This window comes from Pseudophryne corroboree, assembly GCF_028390025.1.
Source record: "Pseudophryne corroboree isolate aPseCor3 chromosome 3 unlocalized genomic scaffold, aPseCor3.hap2 SUPER_3_unloc_10, whole genome shotgun sequence".
Classification (NCBI taxonomy): domain Eukaryota; kingdom Metazoa; phylum Chordata; class Amphibia; order Anura; family Myobatrachidae; genus Pseudophryne; species Pseudophryne corroboree.
The window spans coordinates 2,354,014-2,364,570 of NW_026967494.1; the positions used below are offsets into that span (position 1 = coordinate 2,354,014).

The window sequence follows — 10,557 nt, forward strand, 5'->3', positions numbered from 1 at the left end:
GCCTGGGAATTTGGTATTACACTCTGCCAATCCAGACCTAGCAGTAAGACTGGAGTCAGTCGTTTAGCTTGCTGGGGTTCTGTTACTACTCTGTGAACTTAGCAAGTTTGCGGCTGTATTCTAAGACTTGCCTGTCTAATCCTGTCTCACTGTGCTAGGTGTCAGGGGTCAGTTTAGTGGCAGTAAGCTAAAACCTGTGCACTGCAAGTGAGAATTAGGATTGTGGAGACTCTCCTTGTGTCTATCATTCCATCTCTGACCAAGGAGTTTACTGCCACACCCGTTGGTAACCCTTTAGGGTTTTGCTGTTGCCCTTAGCAACAGCATTTCGGGTTCTCTACGTATTAAAACACAACATCTTGCTTTTTCCATCTGAGCAGTTCTAATACAAGGGAGATACCCAGTTCCTTAGCCTCTGGGCTTCTCTGTTCACTTTGTGTGTATTTTGTTACCCTATCACCTTCTGTGTACGTTATGTCATTTTCCCCAGTTTGTCTGTGAGACCATTTGTTTTGCATAACAGCTCAAACACCAGTACATTCCTGCAGACACTGGAGTGCATAACAGTTCTGACACCAGTACTTTCCTGCAGGCACTGGTGTGCATAACATATTCAGCAGCCTAATACTCCTGTTGAAATTTTGTGGGAATATGGAGCATACCCCTCAAAATACGTTGCAACAGGTGGTCGATCAGGTGCAGGTCCTGACTCGACAATTTAATGATTTGTCCATTAAAATGCACACCTCCCAGGCTGCTGGCGGAGCTCCCGCAGCAGCAGCACCTGCAGGGGTTAAGGAGCCGAAAGTAAATCTCCCGGATCGTTTTTCTGGAGATTGCTCGCAGTTCTTTTGTTTCAAGGAGAGCTGCAAGCTATACTTCCGGCTTAGGCCTCAGTCTTCTGGGTCGGAGATTCAGCGGGTGGGCATAGTGATTTCCTTGCTACAAGGAGACCCACAGGTCTGGGCATATGGGTTGCAGCCTGACTGTCCGTCGCTTTAAAGTGTTGATGCTTTTTTTTACGGCACTGGGCATGTTGTATGATGACCCTGACAAGACGGCCTCAACCGAGGCTCAGATTTCGATCCTTAAGCAAGGGCGAAGGCCAGTTGAGGTTTACTGTTCGGAGTTTCGGAGGTTGGCCCATGATACCCAGTGGAATGACCCAGCCCTGAGACACCAGTACCGAAGAGGTCTTTCTAACCAGATAAAGGACCAACTGGTACAATATCCCTTGCCTGATAGTTTGGATCAGCTCATGCAGTTATCCATCCGGGTGGATAGACGGCTGAGAGAGCGTAGGCTTGAGTAGATAAAGTCAACCTTTCTGTCAAACTTGACAGTTGTTAACGCCCCCTTGCCCTAGGACCCGCCCCCTTTTAATATTAAATGATAGTGTTTTATATCGCTTAATATAAAATTAATATAAATTTATAGTGTTCGATATTAAAACGTATTAAAAATTGTCGCGTAACACCAGTCGCAGAGTGTCAAGCAGCACCAGTCGCAGAATGTCACATATGACACACACTTTAAAATACATCTTTTTTTTTTTTTTTTTTTGTAACACAAAATGTTCTTACATTCCAGCAGCTGAAACTTCATGAGTCACACATGTTACAGTTTTAAAAAGGATAATCACTAATGACCGTGTCACAAAGGTCATTTTAAATGCTCAGAAACCCCTCAGAAGCCACGATGTACAATTTAACCATGACCATTCTTAGAAGCAAGGGTTCATCACACATGGCACTAATTTAAAAGGTCATTTTAAAATGTCACAAAGGTCATTTTAAATGCTCAGAAACCCTCAGAAGCCACGATGTACAATTTAACCATGAACATTCTTAGAAGCAAGGGTTCATCACACATGGTACTAATTTAAAAGGTCATTTTAAATGTCACAGAAACCCCTCAGAAGCACGATGTGCAAATTTGACCATGACCATTGCTTATAATTTGACCATGACCATTTTCGATTGTTATCTCTGTAGAGGAACATTAGCACCACCTACAGGTTTATGTGTTGACTCAAATCGGATTTTTCCATCTTTTGGATTAATTACATACCATAATGAGATATCATGGTGATGGGTCCTAATCAAAACCATTTTCGATTGTTATCTCTGTAGAGGAACATTAGCACCACCTACAGGTTTATGTGTTGACTCAAATCGGATTTTTCCAACTTTTGGATTCATTACATACCATAATGAGATATCATGGTGATGGGTCCTAATCAAATCAGTAAGCCCGTGTATATTTATGGAATCATAAAATAATTTTGTATTCATGTACAAAGACAATATTTTTTGTAATTTTAGCTACAAATCAGTAAGCCAGTGTATATTTATGGAATCATAAAATAATTTTGTATTCATGCACATTAGTTCATAAGAACTTCTGTATAATGCTTTTTATAAATTCATTTTATTATTAAATAATTTATGCGCTTTTTATGAGCCTCATATTCTACAGTATAAGATATACCCATTTGGAATGACTTCCATTCAATCTATACAAGTAGTTTAGACCACTCAGGATTTTTATTTTTTATTTATTTATTTATTTTTTTTTCTTCTGTATATATAATATAAATGTATTTGGTATGCGTTTGATGCTCTGTGTATGACATTTAAGAAACAGCTAAAAGATTATATCTTTATTGTAACTGAAAATATTTATCACATTTACTAAATTATAGACTAGAATTTATATATTTAAAAGTCCCGCCCAAGCATCTTGGAAATGTGGGACGGCGTACCACAGGTTGGTGGGGGCCATATGGCTCACAGCCAGTGTTATAAGAACAGACCACATCACTGAAGTGCACTGAGAAGAAGAAATTTCAACTGAAGCTGCACAGCTATACACACGTGAAGACATTATGGTAAGTGTTATTATTATTATTATTATTATCATAATTATTATTATTATTATTATATTTATACATATTGCATTTTTTATTTTATTTATTTATTTATTTTATTTTACAAATATGGCTCTGAAGGCTGTTTAAATATGTTGTTTCTATGCCGCGATATACACACTGTTACACGATTCTGTCCTGTCATTGCATCCTTTGTTTTTAGGCATACATGTATAATATGTTAATATTTCAAACCTATTGGACAGTTGCAAATCGCAGTATGCACTCATATGTGAAATGCATCGCTAAACAGCAACATCAATGCGATGCATTGTAACACATAGAACATATAGTTTTAATAATGTGGCTGTCTGAATGTTATTTAAATATGTGGTAATAGCGACATCTAGTGGTTCATTTTGGGAATGCGCCAACACAATATTTCAACTAATTCGTTTGATAGATATTAACCGTCTCTCATTTTCATTATTGGTTCAGAGACAGACAATGCAGAACATCAACAGCAAAAGATTATTATTATTATTATTATCATAATTATTATTATTATTATTATTATTATATTTATACATATTGCATTTTTTATTTTATTTATTTATTTATTTATTTTATTTTACAAATATGGCTCTGAATGCTGTTTAAATATGTTGTTTCTATGCCGCGATATACACACTGTTACACGATTCTGTCCTGCCATTGCATCCTTTGTTTTTAGGCATACATGTATAATATGTTAATATTTCAAACCTATTGGACAGTTGCAAATCGCAGTATGCACTCATATGTGAAATGCATCGCTAAACAGCAACATCAATGCGATGCATTGTAACACATAGAACATATAGTTTTAATAATGTGGCTGTCTGAATGTTATTTAAATATGTGGTAATAGCGACATCTAGTGGTTCATTTTGGGAATGCGCCAACACAATATTTCAACTAATTCGTTTGATAGATATTAACCGTCTCTCATTTTCATTATTGGTTCAGAGACAGACAATGCAGAACATCAACAACAAAAACACTTTCATGGTTAGAAACAGATCTTCTTCTTCTGATGATGATGATGCTTTGCCAAGTTATCAAACCTCTCAAAGTAAGCTATGTCTATAAAGGACATTGACGCGTTTTTATTTATATTTCAAGTTTAAATAGTATGAAATTATAGTCAAGGTCTACAATTTGTTCATTTTTAAAAGTTTAAATAGTATGAACGTACAACAGTCTGGATACATTGATAAGTAATTATTAAATAGTAATTATTAAATAATTATTATTTTCTCATTTTTATTTCCCCCGATTTGACAGTAATCACAAATACAGAGAATCTCGATTTGTCTGTTGATAGTCCCTTTGGCTTAGACTTCAGCGCTATACCGGATTTTAATAATATTTTGGAATTGGCGCCAGATTGTGAGTAACATGATATCTTTATTTATTTTTTATTTTATTTTTTATTTTTTATTTTTATTTTTTATTTATTTATTTATTTTTCCACGGCTAAAGAATTAAAAATAAACCTTGTACAGTTGTGCTGATTTGTTGTCAACTGTACACACTTTATATTCTCAGTAATGAATCGCTTTTTCATGTTATTCTAATTTTATACCGTATGTAATATTTTTTATTTTTTTATTTTTATTTTTCATTTTTCACCGGTTAAAGATGCCACAAAAATGGATGATGCGACGGCTGATGTTATTCTACGGGATATATTGAACAAACCTGATTATTGTCACAACACATCTATACAGAACAGCAATGTTGTTGATGAGCAACCGTTTTTCCCACACGCGACAGGGGGTCGTGCTAAAACATTCGAATATAAAGCAGGTGTGTAATCAAGCACTGTTATATGGTATATTGTTATGCGTTGATTTAAATGCTGATTTTCAGGCAGCGTTGTTTAGATTTATTTTATAATATAGGTATTACAGATGAGGCTGTAGCAATGCGTTATGCGCCGACGATACCATCAGGATGTGATTCAGTAGCGCAAATACACCGTCTTAGTACAAGCGGGAAAATATCAAAACGCACAACCGCCGCTGAAACGGAAAGCCATCAATTCGCAGCAGCAGGTGTGTAATCAAACGCTGTTATATGGTATATTGTTATGCGGTGATTTAAATACTGATTTACATGCAGAGTCGTTTATATTTATTTTATAATATATGTATTACAGATGATGCTGTAGCAAGACGCTATGCTCCTTTGATACCAACAGTCAGTGATACATGCTCGCAGATACACAGGCCTAGTACAAGCGGGAAAATATCAAAACGCACAACCGCCGCTGAAGCGGAGAACCATCAATTCGTAACGCCGGCAATTGTACATAAGAACGTTGCTAGGTCATCAGTTATGGCTGTGCATAACGGCTGTATCGTACCGAACAAACGAAAGCCGGCTCGACCAAGAACGAATGAGAGAAGTCATAATTCAACATTTACAGATCTGAAAAGAAAATTGTCATATTCCGAAAATGATAAGCCACAACGGAGAAGGATCGCGTTACAAACTGTATCATGCGTAAGTAATGATGTTGCTGTAACATCAAAACACACAGCGTTTAACACTGCAGACCGGGATGTCGCTGGTAATACAAAGACTGTAAAGGTTAAGAGGGCATCGCGTCTCTCAAGAAGTAATGTTAAGCAATTGTCGCAATCCGCTGTAATCACAATTCCAGATACACAGGTTTGTTCTGAAACAGAAACAAGGCACATAGCAGGCATTGGTTTGTTATCAAATATTGACTCAAGAAGTAATGTTAAGCAATTGTCGCAATCCGATGTCATCACTATTACCGATACACAGGATTGCTCTGAAACAGAAACAAGACACATAGCCGGTAATCCTGTGATATCAGATATTGATGACATAAATGGGCAAGAGCTTATTACAAATTGTGTAGAGTCAACGACACAAGATCCGCAGAATAGCTCTGATGAAGTATTATCAGCCGTTGCAGGAATACCTGGTAATACTACAACGGTTGATTGTGTAACATCAATGCCCAATATTTTTACAACGACAGCCCTGGTACACGCATCGGCTGATGCTTGTGTACCGGCGCGAGGGCTAGCGCCCGACATAGTTGATGAATGTCAAAATTCAGAACAATTAGGCCAAGACGCTGAAATACAATTTTACGCGTTGTTGGGTAAGATACGGGAAGATGTTGAGAACATGGGCGTAAAAGCCGGATATTTGTTAAAACACATTAAAGGTGTGTGCCACGGTAGTAAATGTAAACAAGACATTGTTAAAGAAGTTGTTGAGACGTATATGAATGTCATGTCAAAATACATAGATCGGTCGGTTAAGACAACTGAATTTATTAAAGCCAACATACATCATTTTGCAGAAATAAATGAAACTGATCCGTGACTAGGCATGCTAGGCAATGGTTTGAAACGTGTTTTAAATTTAAATGACTGTAAAAAAAAACCACGAATTAAACCTTGTTTAACATACAAGATCTCACAGTTATTCCGACGCGCAAAGGTGAAACAGGCTGTAACAACATTAATCAGATCGAGAAAGCGCAAGCGGCACAGGGAACATGCGGTAGGTGGTCAATTGAGAAAACGCAAGCGTCACAGGGTACATGTGGTAGGAGGTCAGCACAGTGCGAGGCATGTAGATTTAGATCAATCTCCACCCCATGCATTACCGAATGACGAATCACAGGCTGACAATATTGAGCGCGATGCAAGCCCCATATATGATGATGCAGGCCGTGTTGAGTCACCCGGTAATGACGAAGGTCGGCAACATGTATACTTAGAAGCAATTAACCGCTATGAACGACAACGACCGAATTTCAGAGCCGTTGAGTACCACAATCACTATCGGTTTGTTAATTTGGATAGGGTTACATCATTTGTAGAGGGAGTTCGAGCCATTCATACGGCTATACAGGCCATGCTCGATGATGTCCTTGCGGGCGTGGATCCTGCCGACCGCGTTCAGCTTAGATTGGAGGGGGGTGGGTTACACAATGCCATCTATTCGCATCGTAAGCCGCAAGAAACATTAGACGCTGCCAGTTTTTTGAATCAGATTACAAACACGCTTCAAAGTAACGCTGAATTCTTATTATCCACAGGCTTAAGATTTGTGATCAGTATTTTTAAAAACAGGCAGGGTCTGGTTTGACTGGGCGTAGTTTACAGCGCCTGCCCCAAAGTTTAATAATAGATAAAAGAAAGAGATATCTCTATGACTTCAGACGCGTAGGTAATAACCTGTGTTTGGCCGCTAGCGTCTGTAAACTTCTGGATAAAGGTAACAATGCCGATGATCATGTAATACAGGAGAGAGCGATCCAACTACATAAAGCTTTGAATCTGCCGCTTGATAAAGCGGTCAGCTTTAGCGATGTTGCAATTTTTGAAAATTATTTAAAAGTATCCATCAATCTCCTCTATTACAGTCAAGGGTCTTGGAAATACTACAGTGCAGACAGTCGTTACAAAGACACGATCTTTGTGCTATATCACGATTGTCACTTTTATGGGATACTCGATATCAAAGCGTTTCTTGGTGCCCGATATTACTGCGTCCGTTGTCATAGCGCTTACCATCATAGAAATAATCACGATTGTCTTTTCTTTTGTAAGGCTTGTCACAGGCCGGCTTGTATTGACGACGGTGTGACGGCTTTAAGGTGTTCGGTGTGTAGGGTATTTTGTCGATCAAACGAGTGTTTAGAGCTACACAAAGCTTTAGCTCTTGATCACAAAATATCCTGTCTTGAACATGTATATTGTGACAAGTGTTGTCTCTACAGGCGAACAGATCATAACTGCAGAGGCCTAAAGTGCCCCATTTGTAAGGTGTTCGTTGATGGGTTTTCGAACCATTTGTGCTATATACAAACCATCAAGCCGGAAGAGCCCACAAAGAAATACATCTTTTATGATTTTGAGTGTATGCAGGAGACGGGTGTGCACATACCAAACTACTGTTACGCTTTAACATTAACGGGTGAGAAAGACTGGGAGTTTAAGGGTGTTGCGTGTATCGAAGACTTTGTAAAGACGTTCATGAAACCAAAATTTGAGCATTACACATTCATAGCCCATAATGCAGGTCGCTATGATGCATATTTTGTGCTGCGCCAGCTGATTAAGGAGAAATTAAAGATTGAATTATTATCTAGAGGCGGCAACATAATGTGCATCACGGTAAAAGATTTGAAGATAAGATTTATCGACTCTTTAAATTTTTTACCCATGCGGCTTAGCAAGTTACCAAAGGCGATGGGGTTTGACGGTACCAAAGGTTATTTCCCACATTTTTTTAACACAGCTGATAACCAAAATTACATAGGAACTATGCCGTCAATAGAGTATTTTGGTCCACAATACATGATGCCTGATGAATTATCTGAGTTTACAGCTTGGTATAAACAGTGTGTACACAAACCGTTTAACTTTCAAAAAGAGCTCGTGCGATATTGTAAAGACGATGTGAAAATATTACAAAAAGCTTGTGATGCTTTCAGATCTGCTGTTATAGACATGACAGAACAGGAGTTTCTAATAACAAAGAAAAAAAATAGGTTGTGGTTAAACGTCACATCGAGGCTTTTCAATTAGTCACGTTGGCGAGCGTATGCATGGCCATGTACCGGTGTAAATTTTTACAGGAAAAGACACTGGCGCTTGTACCGGGTGATAACTATCACAAGACGCAGAAGCGTTACTCAACGCCCGCCATACAGTGGTTAATGTACATAGAACACAAAGAAGGGGTGAGTATAAGACACGCTTTACAAGGGGGTGAGAAGAAAGTTGGTAAATACAGCCTGGATGGTTATGCCGTGATTAACGGCACACCAACTGCATTTGAATTCCAAGGTTGTTTTTACCACGGCTGTGGTGCTTGTTACAACGCCGATGATAAAAACAAACTGACTAAAACGACCTACGGTCAATTACACCACAAGACGCAGGTAAAGTTGCACTACCTTAAACGTTGTGGATTTCAGATACGTGAAATCTGGGGTTGTGAATGGAAGTCTATGCTAGATTCTGATGCGGATCTACAGGCTTTTCTGAAGGGTAAAGATTTACCCGAACCCTTATCAATTGCCGGCGTTACGAATTGATGGTTCTCCGCTTCAGCGGCGGTTGTGCGTTTTGATATTTTCCCGCTTGTACTAGGCCTGTGTATCTGCGAGCATGTATCACTGACTGTTGGTATCAAAGGAGCATAGCGTCTTGCTACAGCATCATCTGTAATACATATATTATAAAATAAATATAAACGACTCTGCATGTAAATCAGTATTTAAATCACCGCATAACAATATACCATATAACAGCGTTTGATTACACACCTGCTGCTGCGAATTGATGGCTTTCCGTTTCAGCGGCGGTTGTGCGTTTTGATATTTTCCCGCTTGTACTAAGACGGTGTATTTGCGCTACTGAATCACATCCTGATGGTATCGTCGGCGCATAACGCATTGCTACAGCCTCATCTGTAATACCTATATTATAAAATAAATCTAAACAACGCTGCCTGAAAATCAGCATTTAAATCAACGCATAACAATATACCATATAACAGTGCTTGATTACACACCTGCTTTATATTCGAATGTTTTAGCACGACCCCCTGTCGCGTGTGGGAAAAACGGTTGCTCATCAACAACATTGCTGTTCTGTATAGATGTGTTGTGACAATAATCAGGTTTGTTCAATATATCCCGTAGAATAACATCAGCCGTCGCATCATCCATTTTTGTGGCATCTTTAACCGGTGAAAAATGAAAAATAAAAATAAAAAAATAAAAAATATTACATACGGTATAAAATTAGAATAACATGAAAAAGCGATTCATTACTGAGAATATAAAGTGTGTACAGTTGACAACAAATCAGCACAACTGTACAAGGTTTATTTTTAATTCTTTAGCCGTGGAAAAATAAATAAATAAATAAAAAATAAAAATAAAAAATAAAAAATAAAATAAAAAATAAATAAAGATATCATGTTACTCACAATCTGGCGCCAATTCCAAAATATTATTAAAATCCGGTATAGCGCTGAAGTCTAAGCCAAAGGGACTATCAACAGACAAATCGAGATTCTCTGTATTTGTGATTACTGTCAAATCGGGGGAAATAAAAATGAGAAAATAATAATTATTTAATAATTACTATTTAATAATTACTTATCAATGTATCCAGACTGTTGTACGTTCATACTATTTAAACTTTTAAAAATGAACAAATTGTAGACCTTGACTATAATTTCATACTATTTAAACTTGAAATATAAATAAAAACGCGTCAATGTCCTTTATAGACATAGCTTACTTTGAGAGGTTTGATAACTTGGCAAAGCATCATCATCATCAGAAGAAGAAGATCTGTTTCTAACCATGAAAGTGTTTTTGTTGTTGATGTTCTGCATTGTCTGTCTCTGAACCAATAATGAAAATGAGAGACGGTTAATATCTATCAAACGAATTAGTTGAAATATTGTGTTGGCGCATTCCCAAAATGAACCACTAGATGTCGCTATTACCACATATTTAAATAACATTCAGACAGCCACATTATTAAAACTATATGTTCTATGTGTTACAATGCATCGCATTGATGTTGCTGTTTAGCGATGCATTTCACATATGAGTGCATACTGCGATT

General features: G+C 37.7%; 1 long non-coding RNA gene across 1 annotated transcript; it reads right to left on the reverse strand.

The window, feature by feature from the left end:
- Positions 1-8,995: 8,995 nt before the first annotated feature.
- LOC134983226 (uncharacterized) lies at positions 8,996-9,649 on the reverse strand. Its single transcript, XR_010191612.1, has 3 exons — positions 9,488-9,649; positions 9,240-9,392; positions 8,996-9,135 (listed from the first exon to the last, which is right to left on the reverse strand). It is a non-coding gene; the product is annotated as an uncharacterized LOC134983226 (long non-coding RNA).
- Positions 9,650-10,557: the final 908 nt, after the last annotated feature.